At 44.9% G+C, this 15,355-nt stretch overlaps 1 pseudogene; it reads right to left on the bottom strand.

Moving 5' to 3' along the window:
• Positions 1–8,530: 8,530 nt before the first annotated feature.
• LOC118147935 (small ribosomal subunit protein uS14 pseudogene) lies at positions 8,531–8,952 on the bottom strand (annotated as a pseudogene).
• Positions 8,953–15,355: the final 6,403 nt, after the last annotated feature.

A 15,355-nucleotide genomic window follows, 5' to 3' on the forward strand; every position in this document is an offset into this window, starting at 1 on the left:
GAGTTTGAGACCAGCCAGGGCAACATGGTGAAACCCCCATCTACTAAAAATACAGAAATTAGCTAGGCATGGTGGCAGACACCTGTAATCCCAGTTACTCAGGAGGCTGTGGCAGGAGAATAGCTTGAACCCAGGAGGTGGAGGTTGCAGTGAGCCCAGATCATACCATTGCACTCCGGGGCAACAAGAGTGAAACTCCATCTAAAAAAAAAAAAGAAGAGGTGATTAGGTCATGAATGGATTATTCCTGTTATATAAAGGATGTGGGTTAGTTATCTTGGGAGTGGGTTCCTGATAGAAGGTTGAGTTAGGCATACTTCCTTTCTCCCTCGCTTGCTGCCTTCCACAAGGGGATGCTGCAGCAAGAGGTCCTATAAAGATTAGACTTCCTAGCCTCCAGAACTGTGAGAAATAAATTTCTCTTCTTTATAAATTAGCCAGTCTTCAGTATTCTGTTATACCAGCACAAAACAAAGGGAGGAAAGGCACAGGAAAACAACTAGAACAAAGGCATTGAACAAACCATGCTTGGTGAAACTCTCTTTAATCCCACATGATAGAAGCAGAGATGAAATTTGTGGCAATTAATTTTGACTTTCTCTGTAAGCACTGGGAAGCCAGCTTTAACAGAGGGAATTATATGATCAGATCCTAAGCTCTTTTCTGGTCTTGAACTCCAGGCCTTAAGCAATCCTCCCAGTTACATCTCCCAAAGTGCTGGAATTACAGGTATGAGCCACTGCACCCTGAAGTTTTAAAAGTTTTTAGTTTGAGGCCAGGCATGGTGGCTCATGCCTGTAATCACAGCACTTTGGGAGGCCAAGGAGAGCAGATCAGTTGATGTCAGGAGTTTGAAACCAGCCTAGCCAACATGGTGAAACCCCATCTCTACTAAAAATACAAAAATTAGCTGGATGTGATGGTGGGCACCTGTAATCCCAGCTACTCGGGAGGCTGAGGCAGGAGGCGGAGATTGCAGTGAGCCAAGATCAAGCCACTGCATTCCATCCTGGGCGACAGACCCAAACTCCATCTCAAAAAAAAAAAAAAAAAAGCCTTTTAATTTGTAACTTTCTCAGCTTTAACAGAAAAGTTGCTAATAGATTACAAAGAACTTTTTCTGAACCATTCGATACTAAGTTGCTGACATGATGACCATCAATATCAAAAATTTAATGTGTATTTTCTACAGACAAGTATAGTCTATATATTCTCTTACATAATCACAATGCCATCATTTATACCAGGAAATTAACACTGATACCATCCTCAGACCCCATTCAGGTTTTTCCTATTGCACCATGAGATCCTTTATAGAAAAATTTTCCATTTCAAAATCACACTTTGCATTTAATAAAGTTTCAAGTCTCCTTCAATATGGAACACTTCCTTAGTCCTTTAACCTTCAGAACACTGGTACTTTTGAAGATTACAGGGTGTTTGTTGTATAGAATGTCCCTCAATTTGAGTTTGTCTGATGTGTCTTCTTCTCTGTATTCTTTGCATTGCATTCTATCAGGTGGTGCATACTTTCATTTCTCCTGTTACATTGAAGGCAGAGTATCAGCCAGGCTTCTCTACTGTGAAGTTATTCTTTTCGCCTTTGTAATTAATCACTATTTTCTATGGAGGTATTTTTTTTTTGCAGGGGTGGTTAAGGTATTGCTTTGTCACCCAAGCTGGAGTGCAGTGGTGTAATCATGGTTCACTGCAGCCTCAACCTCCTGGGTTCAACTGATCCCTTTCTGGAGGTATTTTGAAAGTATATTAAAAAAAAAAAAAAAAAAAGTCCAGGCATGGTGGCTCATGCCTGTAATCCCATGGGAGGCCAAGGTGGGTTGATCACCTGAGGTCAGGAGTTCAAGACTAGCCTGGCCGACATGGTGAAACCCTGTCTCTACTAAAAACAAAAATTAGCCAGGCGTGGTAGTGCGCACCTGTAGTCCCCGCTGCTTGGGAGGCTGAGGCAGGAGAATCACTGGAACCCAGGAGGCGGAGGTTGCAGTGAGCCAAGATCACACCACTGCACTGCAGTGGGGACAGAGTGAGACTCCATCTCAAAAAAAAAAAAAAAAGTCACTCTTGTTGCAGTGGCTCACACCTGTAATCCCAGCACTTCAGGAGGCTGGGGTGGGTGGATCACCTGAGGTTAGGAGTTCAAGACCAGCCTGGCCAAAATGGTGAAACCCCATCTCTACAAAAATACAAAAATTGCCTGGACACAGTGGCTCACATGGGAGGCCAAGTGGGGGCAGATCACGAGGTCAAGAGATTGAGATCATCCTGGCCAACATGGTGAAAACCCATGTCTACTAAAAATACAAAATTAGGCCGAGCATGGTGGCTCACGTCTGTAATCCCAGCCCTTTGGAAGGCCAAGGCAGGTGGATCACCTGAGGTGAGGAGTTCAAGACCAGCCTGGCCAACATGGAGAAACCCTGCCTCTAATAAATAAAAAAATAAAATGAAAAACACAAAAATAAAAAAATTAGCTGGAGGTGGTGGCGTGCACCTGTAGTCCAAGCTACTCAGGAGGCTGAGGCAGGAGAATCGCTTGAACCCGGCAGGCAGAGGTTGCAGTGAGCCAAGATCAGGCCACTGCACACTCCAGCCTGGCAGCAGAGCAAGACTCCATCTCAAAACAAAAAAATACAAAAATTAGCCAGGTGTGGTGTCTTGCACCTGTAGTCCCATCTACTAGGGAGGCTGAAGCAGAAGAATTGCTTGAACTGGGAAGTCAGAGGTTACATTAAGCCCAGATCTCGCCACTGCACTCCAGCCTGGGCAACAGAGCAAAACTCCACTCAAAGAAAAAAAAAAAAAAAAAGGCTGGGCTCAGGGGCTCACACCTGTAATCCCAGCACTTTGGGAGGCCAAGGCAGACATTACCTAAGGTCAGGAGTTTGAGACCAGCCTGACCCACATTGAGAAACCCCATTGCTACTAAAAATAGAAAATTAGCCAGACGTGGTGGCGCATGCCTATAATCCTAGCTACTCGGGATGCTGAGGCAAGAGAATCGCTGGGAGCCTCCTGGGAGCCGGAGGTTTTGGTAAGCTGAGATTGTGCCATTGCACTCCAGCCTGGGCAACAAAAGCAAGACTCAGTGTTTAAAAAAAAAAAAAAAAAAAATTAGTCCGGGCATGGTGACTCATGCCTGTAATCTCAGCACTTTGAGAGGCCAAGGTGGGCAGATCACAAGGTCAGGAGTTTGAGACCAGCCTGGCCAACATGGCGAAACCCCATCTCTACTAAAAATACAAAAATTAGGGGGACATGGTGGTGCATACCTGTAATCCCAGCTACTCGTGAGGCTAAGGCAGGAAAATCACTTGAACTGGGGAGGCTGAGGTAGCAGTGAGCCAAGATTGCACCACTGCACTGCAGCCTGGGAAACAGTGAGACTCCATCTCAAAAAATATATATACATATTTGTACATATATATATATATATATATATATATATATATATACAAAAATTAATCAGGCATGGGGGCAGGTGCCTGTAATCCCAGCTATTCAACTGAAGCAGGGCTGGGCACAGTGGCTCATGCCTATAATCCCAGCACTTTGGGAGGCCGAGGTGGGTAGATCACCTGAGGTCAGGAATTCAAGACCAGCCTGGCCATCAGGGTGAAACCCCATCTTAAAAATAAATTAATTAATTTTAAAAAATAAAAAAGAAGCGGAAGCAGGAGAATTGCTTGAACCCGGGAGGCAGAGGGGAGGCAGAGGTTGGTTGCAGTGAGCTGAGATCATGCCATTGCAATCCAGCCTAGGCAATAGAACAAGATGCCACATTTAAAAAAAAAAAAAAAGTTACTCTTGGCTGTGCACTGTGGATTATGTCTAATCCCAACACAACTGGAGGTTGAGGTGGGTGGATCTTTGAGCTCAGCAGTTCCAGCCCAGCATGGGCATCATAGCAAAATCCAATTTCTACCAAAAAAATACAAGAATTAGCCCCCAGATGTGGTGTACATGCCGATATGGCCAGCTACTTGGGAGGTCCAGGCTACAGTGAGTCATGATAGTGCCACTGCACTCCAGCCTGGGTGACAAAGACAGACCCTATCCAAAAAATAATAGATCTAATTAAGTCTAAATACATAATAATATGGTAGCCACAATCAGCTGCAAATAGTCCTTCTTTTTCTGTTTTTTTCTTTTGTTTTGTTTTGAAACAGAGTCTCACTTTGTTGCCCAGGCTGGAGTGCAGTGGCGTGATCTCGGCTCACTGCAGCCTCTGCCTCCCAGGTTCAAGCAATTCTCCTGCCTCAGCCTCCTGAGTAGCCAGGACTACAGGCGTGCACCTCCATGCCCAGCTAATTTTTTTATTTTTAGTAGAGATGGGGTTTCACCATGTTGGCCAGGATGGTCTTGATCTCCTGACCTCGTGCCTCAGCCTCCCAAAATTCTGGGATTACAGGCATGAGCCACCACACCTGACCATTCTTCCTTTTTTTTGAGATGGAGTTTCCCTTTTGCTGCCCAGGTTGGCATGGAGTGGCCTGACCTCAGCTCATTGCAACCTCTGCCTCCCAGATTTTTTTTTTTTTTTTTGAGCTGGAGTTTCATTCTTGTTACCCAGGCTGGAGTGCAATGGCGTGATCTGGGCTCACCACAACCTCCACCTCCTGGGTTCAGGCAATTCTCCTGCCTCAGCCTCCCGAGTAGCTGGGACTACAGGCGCGCACCACCATGCCCAGCTAATTTTTTATAGTTTTAGTAGAGACGGTGTTTCACCTTGTTGACCAGCATGGTCTCTATTTCTTGACCTCGTGATCCACCCGCCTTGCCCTCCCAAAGTGCTGGGATAACAGGCTTGAGCCACTGCACCCGGCCTGCCTCCCAGATTAAAGCAATTCTCATGCCTCAGCCTCCTGAATAGCTGAGATTATAGGGGCGTACCGCCATGCCCAGCTAATTTTTGTATTTTTAGTAGAGATGAGTTTTCACCATGTTGGCCAGACTGGTCTCAAACTCTTGACCTCAGGTGATCTACCTGCCTCAGCCTCCCAAAGTGCTGGGATTACTCGTGTGAGCCACTGTACCCAGCCTCTTTTCCTTTCTTTTTTTTTTTTTAATAGAGTCAGGGTCTCACTATGTTACCCAAGCTCGTCACCAGCTCCTAGACTCAAATGAGGTCCAACCTCAGCCTCCTAAAGTGCTTAGATTACAGGCATGAGCCACCATGCCTGGTCTCAGTTCTTTTTTTGCACAAGAGTACAGGACCATAAAAACAACTGAGCAGAAACTACACAAAGCAATCTTAATAATTAATAGGAAGGCCGGGCGAGGTGGTTTACACCTGTAATCCCAGCATTTGGGGAGGCCAAAGTAGGCAGATCACTTGAGGTTGGAGTTCAAGACTAGCCTGGCCAACCTGGTGAAACCCCATCTCTACTAAAAATACAAAAATTAGCCAGGTATGGTAGTGGGCACCTGTAATAATCCCAGCTACTCGTACCCATTTGGGAATGTGAAGCAGGAGAATTGCTTGAACCCAGGAGGCAGAGGTTACAGTGAGCCAAGATCACACCATTGCAATCCAATCTGGACAACAAAAGCAAAACTGTCTCAAAAAAAAAGTGACTCAAGAAGAAACAGACAATCTGGTGAGGTGAGTCCTCAGCTTCCCAAATAGCTAGTACTACAGGTGTGCACTACCACGCCTGCTAATTTTTAAGTTTGTAGAGACAAGGTATCACTATGTTGTCCAGGCTAGTCTCAAACTCCTAGGCTCAGTGATCTTCCCACCTCAGCCTCCCAAAGTGCTGGGATTATAGGTTGGAGGCAAGGCACCCAATCTGTATTTCTGTTGGGATTTCCTTTTCTGGTTTTTGATATTAGGGTGATACTAGCTCATAAATAAATTCACTCCTGTGTTTGAAGAGTTTGTGAATAATTGGTATTAATTTTGCAAACATTTGGTACAATTAAGTGGTAAAGCCATCTGGACTAGGCTTTGCAGTGGCCCAATCTTGACTCACTGCAACCTCTGCCTCCCGGGTTCAAACGATCCTCCTGCCTCAGCCTTTCAAGTAGCCATGACTACAGGCACACGCCACAATGCTTGGCTAAGTTTTGAATTTTTACCAGAGATAGGGTTTCACTATGTTGGCCAGGCTGGTCTCAAACTCCTAACCTTAGGTGATCTGCCCAGCTTGGGGATTACAGGCATGAGCCACCACACCTGGCTTATTAATTCAATTTTTTTTTTTTTTTTGGAGGAAGGCAGGAAGGGAGGGAAGGAGGACGGTAGGGAGGAAGGAAGGGATGAAGAAAGGAAGAAAAGGAAGAAGGGGGGAGGGAGGGAGGGAGGGAAGGGAAGGAAGGAAATCAAGCAATGAGAGAGACATTGCCGACCTGGATCTAGAGGTTTACAAGTTGATTTCTTTTTTTGAGAGAAGGAAAGAAAAAAAAATAAGTAAAGGATAGGAAGAAAGAGGAAGAGAAAGAGGGAGAGTAAATGGAAATATTGTTTTATTCTGAAAAAAAATTGGGTATTAATAATGGCCAATCAATGTTTCATTTAAACTTATGAATAGGTGTGATGTGGTATTGACAAGAACGTATATTTTGTGTATTTGAAGTGGGGAGCTCTATAAATATTTATTAAATTTACTTGTGCCGGATCTGAGTTTGAGTCCTTGATATCCTTATTAATTTTCTGTCTCATTGAGTCTAAGTCTTTATGTATCTGGGTGTTAGGATCGTTAGCTCTTGTTGTTGCATTGATCCTTTTACCACTGTATCTTTGTTGCTTTAAAATCTATTTTATCCGATACGAGAATTGCAACTCCTGCTTTTTATTTATTTATTATTTATTTTTGCTCTCCATTTGGTTGGTAAATCTTTCTCCATCCCTTTGTTTTGAGTCTTTGTGTATCCTTGCATATGAAACGGGTCTGGATGTAACATGCCGTTGGGTTTTGGCTGTGTCTTTTGATTGGGGGATTTAGTCAATTTAAATTTAGGGTTACTGCCATTTGATGTTAACTGGCTGTTTTATCCATTCGTTGGTGTAAATTCTTCTTTATATTGGTGCTCTTTACTTTTTGGTATATTTTTAGAAAGGCTAATACTGGTTGTTTCTTTCTGTGTGTAATGCTTCTTTCAGAAGCTCTTGTAAAGCAGGCCTGGTAGTAATAAAATCTCTGAGTTCTTGCTTATTCATAAAAGATTTTATTTTTCCTTCAGTTGTGAAGTTTAGTTTGGCTGGATATGAAATTCTGGGCTGAAGGTTCTGTTCTTTGAGGATGTTGAATATTGGCCCCCACTCTCTTCTGGCTTGTAGAGTTTCTGCTGAGAGATCTGCTGTAAGTCTGATAGGCTTGCCTTTGTGGGTAACCTGACCTTTCTCTCTGGCTGCCCTTAGTATTTCTCCTTCGTTTCAACCCTGGTGAATCTAACGATTATGTGCCTTGGAGTTGCTCTTCTTGAGGAATATCTTTGTGGTGTTCTCTGTATTACCTGGGGTTGGATATTGACCTGCTTTGCTAGTTTAGGAAAACTTTCCTGAATAATATCCTGAAGGGTATTTTCCAGCTTGGATTCATTCTCTCCATCGCATTCAGGTACACCTATCAAATGTAAATTTGGTCTTTTCACATAGTCCCACATTTCTTGGAGACTTTGCTCATTCCTTTTTATCCTTTTTTCTCTAATCTTTTCTTCACGTTTTATTTCATTAAGTTGGACTTTGACCTCTGATATCCCTTCTTCTGCTTGAACAATTCGAGTGTTTAAACCTGTGCATACTTCTCGGAGTTCCTGTATTGTATTCTTCAGTTCCATTAATTCACTCATACTCCTCTCTAAGTTGTCTATTCTCAATAGGATTTCATCAAACCTTTTTTCAAAGTTCCTAGTTTCTTTACGTTGGGCTACAACATGTTCTTTTAACTCACCGAAGTTTGTTATTATCCATTCCTTGAAGAGTACTTCTGTCATTGGGATGCGCTCGTTCTCCATCAGCCTTGTTCCATTGTCGATGTGGAACTGTGATCATCTTTAGAGGGAGAGGCGTTCTGACTTTGAGTATTCTCAGCTTTTTTACGCTGGTTTCTTCCCGTCATTGTAAATTTATCCTCCTGTGGTCTTTGAATTTACCAACTTTCAGATTAGGTCTCTTGAGTGGGCGTCCAGGTTGTTAGTTCCCAGGGCCAGAGCCGCGGCGTTAAAACTGATGGTGCTTTTCTTCCCAGGATTCTCCTGTCGGGCTTCCTTCTTGTGTCCGTAGTAGGCGACTCTGCCTTCCCGGGGCTCCAAACCTCGGTGAGAAGGGGAACTGGTCCCGTTTACTTGCGCGCGAGCGCTGCCGCACCAAGGTGCCATCACAGCCGCTGCGCCGGGCTCTGGTGTTGTCCTGGGGGCCCCTGCGGGTCCTCCAAACCTGTTTACTCTCTAATTCAATTTCTTTTCAATCTCTTTACTTGTTATAGATCTATTCAGATTATCTCTTCCTTCCTTTCTTACTTTTTTAAATTTTATAGCACAATATGTGATATTTGGATAGAATCTTTCTTTCTTTTCTTCTTCTTTGGAAGGGTTTTTAAATGTTTATTTTATGTAAAAATATCATGGTTTTTCATGGTAGATGCCTTGGATTATCCTTTCAAGGAAGATCATTTAGTTCACTTAATGAACCTGATATCCTTCGCGTACTGATGGAAACACTGGCAGCACATGTAGAGGCCATACTTCTGGATCAGACCGTGCCAGTTTGAACAGATGCAGCAAGAGCGAGAACCCTGGCCAGATTTTCCCGGGTAGCTCCAGTACAGCTGCTGGTAACCCATCTCTCAGGAGTGCAATGAGGTAAAAGGTGTTCTTTTCCTTCTTGACAGAGTCTCCATCTGTTGCCCAAGCTGGAGTGCAAAAGTGCTCACTGCAGCCTTCTCCCAGGTTCAAGTGATTCTCCTGCCTCAGCCTTCCAAGTAGCTGGGATTGTAGGCACACACCACCACACCTGGTTAATTTTTGTGTTTTTATTAGAGATGGGGTTTCACCATGTAGGCCAGGCTGGTCTAGAACTCCTGACCTCAGGTGATCCACCTGCTTCAGCAGCCTCCCAGACTGCTAGATTACAGGTGTGAGCCACTGCACCTGGCCAGGATGTGCTAGTTTTTGTTTGTTTGTTTAGACAGGGTCTCCTTCTGTCACCCAGGCTGGAGTATGTGCACGATCACATCTCAGGGCACCTTCAACCTCCTGGGCTCAAGCAATCCTCCCACCTCAGCCACCAGAGTAGCTGATGACAGGCCAGCACACCCTGCTAATTTTTGTATTTTTAGCAGAGACAGACAGGGTTTTGCCATATTGCCCAGACTGGTTTCCAACTCCTGGGCTAAAACAATTTGCATGCCTTGGCCTCTCAAATTCCAGGGATTACAGGCATGAGTTGCCTCCAGGGGCCTAGATAGGCTAGTTAATTTCAGCATGCTCTGGGGCATAGGGGCTTTCCCTAGTCATCTCCTACCTGTCCCTAGGATAGTTAGGGCAGGAGGATAGTGGTTGGGGGTTTGGGATCTGGATTGGTTGGTTTGTATATAAAAGGCATGCTTTCAAGCAAGTCTTTTACTATCTCTAGGAACCAGGGACTAACCCTGGTGGGCACAGTCCCTCCAGAGTCAACAAGGCCCCAGGATGTCAAAGCATCAAAATAGGCCGGCCTGGTGGCTCACACCCGTAATCCCAGCACTTTGGGAGGCCAAGGCGGGCGGATTATGAGGTCAAGAGATCAAGAAGATCCTGGCCAACACGGTGAAACCCCGTCTCTACTAAAAGTACAAAAAAATTAGCAGGGCATGGTGGTGCATGCCTGTAGTCCCAGCTACTCGGGAGGCTGAGGCAGGAGAATTGCTTGACCCAGGAGGCAGAGACTGTGGTGAGCCGAGATTGCACCACTGCACTACAGCCTGGGTGACAGTGTGAGACTCTGTCTTCCGGAAAAAAAAAAAAAATCAAAATAGAGAAAATAGGCTTGGTGGCTCACACTTGTAATCCCAGCATTTTGGGAGGCCAAGGCAGGCAGATCATCTGAGGTCCAGAGTTCAAGACCACCCTGGTCAACATGGTGAAACCCTATCTCTGCTGAAAATACAAAAATTGGTCAGATATAGTGGCACATGTCTGTAATCCCAGCTACTTGGGAGGCCGAAGCAAGAGAATCACTTGAACTTGGGGGGCAGAGATTGCAGTAAGCCAAGATTAAACCACTGCACTCCATCTCAAAAAAAAAAAAAGCATGATTCTGTTTTAAGAGATGGGGATCTTGGCTGGGCATGGTGGGTCATGCCTGTAATCCCAGCACTTTGGGAGGCTGAGGCCTGCAGCTCACTTAAGTTCAGGAGTTCAAGACTAGCCTGGCCAATATGGCGAAACCCCATCTCTACTGAAAATACAAAATTAGCCAGGTGTGGTGATGCAGGCCTGTAATCCCAGCTACTCGGTAGGCTGAGACATGAAAATTGCCTGAACCCAAGAGGCAGAGGTTGCAATGAGGCGAGATGGAATCCCTGCACTCCAGTCTGGGCAACAGAGCAAGACTCCATCTCAAAAAAAGGATAAAGAGAGAGGGGCCAGCCTCAGTGGCTCATGCCTGTAATCCCAGCACTTTGGGAGGCCAAGGCAGATGGATCATGGGGTCAGGAGTTAAAAGACCATCCTGCCAAGATGGTGAAACCCATCTCTACTAAAAATACAAAAAAATTAGCTGGGCATGGTGGCAGGTGCCTATAATGTCAGCTACTCCAGAGGCTGAGGCAGAGAATCGCTTGAACCTGGGATGTGGAGGCTGCAGTAAACCCAGATTACGCCACTGTACTCCAGCCTGGGCCACAAGAACAGGACTCATCTCAAAAAAAAAAAAAAAAAAAAAAAAGCCAGGTGTGGTGACTCACACCTGTAATTCCAGCACTTTGGGAGGCTGAGGTGGGTTGGTCACAAGGTCAGGAGTTCGAGACCACCCTGGCCAATATAGTGAATCCCTGTCTCTACTAAAAATACAAAAAATTTAGCCAGGCCTGGTGGTGTGCCTGTAGTCCCAGCAACTTGAGAGGCTGAGGCAGGAGAATTGTTTGGACCCAGGAGGTGGAGATTGCAGTGAGCTGAGATTGCGCCACTGCACTTCAGCATAGGTGACAGAGCAAGACTCTATCTCAAAAAAAAAAAGTGAGAGAGAGGGCCAGGCGCAGTGGCTCAAGCCTGTAATCCCAGCACTTTGGGAGGCCGAGGCAGGTGGATCACGAGGTCAAGAGATCAAGACCATCCTGGTCAACATGGTGAAACCCTGTCTCCACTAAAAATACAAAAAATTAGCTGGGCATGGTGGTGTGCACCTGTAGTCCCAGCTACTCGGGAGGCTGAGGCAGGAGAATTGCCTGAACCCAGGAGGCGGAGGTTGTGGTGAGCCGAGATTGCGCCATTGCACTCCAGCCTGGGTAACAGTCTAAAAAAAAAAAAAAAAAAGGATGAGAGAGAGAGAGATGGGGTCTTGCTATTTTTCCCAGATTGGTCTCAAATTCCTGAACTCCAGTGAGCCATCTGCAACTCAGCTTCCAAAGGAGCTGGGACCACAGGTATACACCACTGCAAGTGGCTAAAATGATATGATTAATAGAGTAATACATGATTGCAATAGAACTTTTAAAAAATCTGCCCAGTGCAAAATGGCACATACTTGGAATCTCAGCTACTCAGGAGGCTGAGGCAGAAAAAAGTTTTGAAGTCAGAAGCTGAAAATCAGCCTGGGCAATGTAGTGAGATCCTGTTGCTACAAAAAATTAAAAATTAGCCATGCATGGTGGTGTGTGCCTGTAGTACCAGCTACAGGAGGTTGAGGCTACAGTGAGCAATGATCACACCACTGCACTTCAGCCTGGGTGACAGAGAACAACTACATTTCTAAAACTAAAAAAATAATAATAATAACATATATGGAATTGCAAAGGACACAGAAAAGCCAAAAACAATTCCAGAAAAGACCAAAATAGGAGAATTCACACTTCCCAACTTCAAAACTTACTACAAAGCAATGGTAATCAAGACAGTGTGGTCCTAATAGCACAAGGATAAACATATAGGTTAGTGGAATAGAAATTAGAGTCCAGGCCAGGCGCAGTGGCACACACCTGTAATCCCAGCACTTTTGGAGGCCAAGGCGGGAGGATCATGAGGTCAGGAGATCGAGACCATCCTGGCCAACATGGTGAAACCCCGTCTCTACTAAAAGTACAAAAAATTAGCTGTGTGTGGTGGCGTGTGCCTATAGTCCCAGCTACTCTGGAGGCTGAGGCAGGAGAATTGCTTGAACCCAGGAGGCAGAGATTGCAGTGAGCTGAGATCGCACCACTGCACTGCAGTCTGGGTGAAGTGTGAGACTCTGTCTCAAAAAAAAAGAAGAAGAAATGAGAGGCCAAAATAAACCCATAATATATGGTCAATTGATATACATATTTTACATATATGTGTTATTTATTTATTTATTGAGACTGAGTCTTACTCTGTTGTCCAGACTAGAGTGCTCTGTCATGATCTCAGCTCACTAGAACCTCTGCCTTGCGGGTTCAAGTGATTTTCCTGCCTCAGCCTCCCAAGTAGCGGGGACTACAGGCCTGCACCACCATGCCCAGGTAATTTTTGTATTTTTGGTAGAGACAGCATTTCACCATGTTGGCCAGGCTATTCTCAAACTCCTGACCTCAGGTGATCTGCCCGCCTTGGCCTCCCAACGTGCTGGGATTACAGATGTCAGCCACCATGCCTGGCCTAGTCAAATGATTTTTGACAAAGTACAACGATCATTTAATGAGGAAAGAATGCCCTTTCAACAAAGGAGGCCTGGAAAACTGGATAACAACATGTGAAAGAATGAAGTTAAGACCTTAGCTCACACCATATGTAAAGAAATAGCTCACAATGTGTCAAAGACCTCAATGTAAGTTCTAAAGCCAAAACTGTGCCGGGCACGGTGGCTCACACCTGTAATCCCAGCACTTTGGGAGGCTGAGGCGGGTGGATCACGAGTTCAAGAGATCGAGACCATCCTGATCAACATGGTGAAACCCCGTCTCTACTAAAAATACAAAAAATTAGCTGGGCATGGTGGCACATGCCTGTAATCCCAGCTACTCAGGAGGCTGAGGCAGGAGAATTGCCTGAACCCAGGAGGCGGAGGTTTCAGTGAGCTGAGATCATGCCATTGCACTCCAGCCTGGGTAACAAGAGCGAAACTCCATCTCAAAAAAAAAAAAAATTAATTAATTAATTTAAAAAATGAAACCAAAACTAACCTAAAAAAAGAAAAAAAAAGATTTAAAACTTACAAATATTTTCTCTTTTTTTAAATTTCACAACGGGGAAAGTCATAACCTTGATTTGGCAAAGACTTCTTAGGAAAAAAGTGTAAACAACAACAGAAAAAATAGAGAAATTCTACTTTATCTAAATGTAAACTTTTGTGCTTCAAAGGACACCCACAGGATAATGAAAAGACAACACATAGGATAACAGAAAATATTTGTACAGTCCAGACTGCAGTGGGCCATGATTCTGTATCTGCACTCCCGCCTGAGTGAGACAGCAAGACCCTGTCTCAAAGAAAAAAAAAAAGAGAGAGAGAAAATAATTGTAAGTTATAAATCTTTTCTTTTTCTTTTTTTTTTTTTTTTTTTTTTTTTTTTATTGAGATGGAGTTTTAGTCTTGTTGCCCAGGATGGAGTGCAATGGCACCATCTTGGCTCACTGCAACCTCTGCCTCCCGATTTCAAGCAATTCTCCTGCCTCAGCCTCCTGAGTAGCTGGGATTACAGGTACCTGCCACCACACCTGGCTAATTTTTTGGGTCTTTTTTTTTTTTTTTTTTTTTGAGACAGAGTCTTGCTCTGAAAGCAGGCTGGAGTGCAGTGGTGCAATCTCCGCTGACTGCAATCTCTGCCTCCCGGTTCAAGTGTCTTTTCCACCTCAGCCTCCTGAGTAGCTGGGACTACAAGCACGCACCACCACACCTGGCTAATTTTTGTATTTTTCAGTGGGTCGGGGTTTCACCATGCTGGTCAGGATGGTCTCGATCTCTTGACCTCATGATCCGCCCACCTCAACCTCCCAAAGTACTGGGATTACAGGCATGAATTTTTGTATTTTTAGAAGGGACAGGGTTTCATCATATTGCCCATGCTGGTCTCAAACTCTTGACCTCAGGTGATCCACCCACCTCAGCCTCCCAAAGTGCTGGGATTAGGGATGCAAGCACTATGTGCAGCCTCTTTTTCTTTTCCTTTCTGGCTTTTTTTTTTTTTTTGAGATGGAGTTTTACTCTAGTTGCTCAGGCTGGAGTATAGTGGCATAATCTGGGCTCACTGCAACCTCCGACTCCTGGTTTCAAGCAATTCTCCTGCCTCAGCCTCCCAAGTAGCTGGGATTACAGGTGCTTGCCAGCACATCCAGCTAAAGTTTGTATTTAGTAGAGGCAGGGTTTCACCATGTTGGCCAGGGTGATCTCAAACTCCTGACCTCAGATGATCCACCTGCCTCAACCTCCCAAAGTGCTTGGATTACAAGCGTGAGCCACTGTGCCCGGCTTTTTTTCTTTTTCTTTTCTTTATTTAGAGATGGAGTTTCGCTGTTGTTACCCAGACTGGAGTATAACCGCATGATCTCGGCTCACCGAAACCTCTGCCTCCTGGGTTCAAGCAATTCTCCTGGCTCACCCTCCCGAGTAGCTGGGATTACAGGCACAGCCATCATGCCCAGCGAATTTTTGTATTTTTAGTAGAGACGGGGTTTCACCTTGTTGACCAGGATGGTCTTGATCTGTTGACCAGGATGGTCTCGATCTCTTGACCTCGTGATCCACCCACCTCAGCCTCCCAAAGTGCTGGGGGCGTGAGCCACCGCGCCGGCCTTTTTCTTTTCTTTCTTTCTTTTTTTTTTTTGAGACACAGTCTCACTCTGTCACCCAGGCTGGAGTGTAGTGGCACAATCTCAGCTCACTGCAACCTTTACTTGCTAGGTTCAAGCAATTCTCATGACTCAGCCTCCCAAATAGTTGGGATTACAGGCATGTGCCAACTACGCCCAGTTAATTGTTATATTTTCAGAAGAGATGGGTTTCACCATGTTGGCCAGGCTGATTTTGAACTCTTGGCCTCAAGTGATCCGCCTGCCTCAGCCTCCCAATATGCTGGAATTACAGGTGTGAACCACCATGCCCAGCCAGGGTAAGTGATAAATTTTATAAGAAATGTGTATCTAGAGTATAGAAAGAATTCTTACAACTCAGTAATGAAAAGACCAGTAACTAAATTGACCGGTTAAGCAATAACCCAATGGAATACATGTTGATACATGC

Source organism: Callithrix jacchus, chromosome 15 (assembly GCF_049354715.1).
Source record: "Callithrix jacchus isolate 240 chromosome 15, calJac240_pri, whole genome shotgun sequence".
In the NCBI taxonomy this organism is placed as follows: domain Eukaryota; kingdom Metazoa; phylum Chordata; class Mammalia; order Primates; family Cebidae; genus Callithrix; species Callithrix jacchus.